Source organism: Chiloscyllium punctatum, unplaced genomic scaffold (genome assembly GCF_047496795.1).
Source record: "Chiloscyllium punctatum isolate Juve2018m unplaced genomic scaffold, sChiPun1.3 scaffold_1396, whole genome shotgun sequence".
In the NCBI taxonomy this organism is placed as follows: domain Eukaryota; kingdom Metazoa; phylum Chordata; class Chondrichthyes; order Orectolobiformes; family Hemiscylliidae; genus Chiloscyllium; species Chiloscyllium punctatum.
Window position 1 is genome coordinate 8,304 of NW_027311130.1, and position 1,659 is coordinate 9,962.

The following is a 1,659-nucleotide window of genomic DNA, read 5'->3' on the forward strand; positions in this document are numbered from 1 at the left end:
GTGGACAGCTCGAACTGACAACTGGAAGCGGCAGAGACAGGCCACAATAAATGCCGGAGCAAACAGCACAGAAGCGCTTCACAGGAGGCTCCCAAGCACTGAGGATGTCACCTAGACAGGGGACGAAACGTTTGCAAGACAAATTTCTAAGTAGAGGACTGGAGTAGAAGGATGCCGAAGTTATGCTGCAGTTCTACAAAACCCTGGGTAGATAGACCCCACTTGGAGTACTGTGAGCGGATCTGGGCCGCACACCTTCTGAAAGGAGTAGAATATTGATTTACAAGAATGATACCTGGACTTGCATGGTTAAGATGGAAGGAGAGATCATATCATTTAGGCCTGTGGTCTGTAGAATTGAGAATGTTAATGGGTGGTGTGATGAAAGTCTCGAAGACATGAATAGGAAAAGAGAAGGTAGCTAATGATAAACGATTTCTACTGGTTGGGGATTGTAGAACGAAGGGACATAGCGTGAGACTTAGGGCCACAGGGTTGCGTAGAGATGTGAGGAAGCCATCGTGCATACATCGGATGGTGGATTTTAGCCATCATTTTCTGACAAAGTGCAGTGGATGCTGGATGAGTTGTTCTATTGAAATGAGAGGGAGATAAATGTTTGTGAAGCAAAGGTACCAAGGGCCAGAGGCTTGTATATGAAGTTGGGCAAGAGCTGAGCCATGATGTTTGAATGGAGGCAGAGGTTGTAGGGGCTAAACAGCGTTGTGGTGTGTGTATGTTGCTGTGGTTATAATTTGGAAAGGAGTTTATTTGTGAAGCAGTTTGGATGGGCATGTAATGAAATGGAGTGGAGTGAGTGTGAAAGAGTTGATCCTGTTGTGTAATAAACGTGTGTGTGTGTGTGTGTCTAGGGTGAAGTAGAGGAACTGAAGATGGAGATGGGAGAATAGAAAGGCAAAGGAAAAAGAAATGTTTTGGTGCAGTCTGATTGAATGGCAAAATGTTGTTGTAAATGCAGCAGTGTGTGCCTTTAAGGAAGCAGAAATGGAAGCAGTCTGTGCCTACGGCCATACTAGTCTGAAAACGCCTGATCTCGGAAGCTAAGCAGACTCAGGCCTGGTTAGTACTTGGATGGGAGACCGCCTGGGAATACCAGGTGCAGTAGGCTTTTGCAGCCACCAGAGGTTGCTCACAGCTTCGCACTCTCACACTCCCATTCATCAAGCAACGTCCTATTAACTACTCGCTTCGTCTCTCTGTCTCACTTTTTCTTGCCCAATTTCATTGTTCAACTTCTTCCCCCAATACACAAACACATCATTACTGCTTGAGATTGGAGCAAACGCACCAGGAACACCAAAGGAGCAAGTATTTTATTGAAGAGCACAAACCGTAGTTTTTGTTAAGTGATGCCTCACTTTCGATGATCACACTTCCCTGATCGCTGTCAGCGTTCCCCTGTTTTCTAACAATCGTCTAACTAGTGGTGTGGATAGGGTCTGAAAGCAACAACGTTGTGGTGAGGGCTTGTCAGGTGAAGGGTGTTTTACAATATCTGCACTCACCGGTCGAGTTCATACAACGGTGGATCGATATGGTTAAGGCAGGAAGAATGGGTCAGCAAACACAGCAAGTTCAATCATTGTAATGATGATTATTATTACACATCAGCAGCAAATAATAAGATAAGTGTAAAGA

The 1,659-nt window shown here is 45.1% G+C and overlaps 1 pseudogene; it reads left to right on the plus strand.

Moving 5' to 3' along the window:
• The first annotated feature begins 1,020 nt into the window (after positions 1 to 1,020).
• LOC140475095 (5S ribosomal RNA) lies at positions 1,021 to 1,129 on the plus strand (annotated as a pseudogene).
• Positions 1,130 to 1,659: the final 530 nt, after the last annotated feature.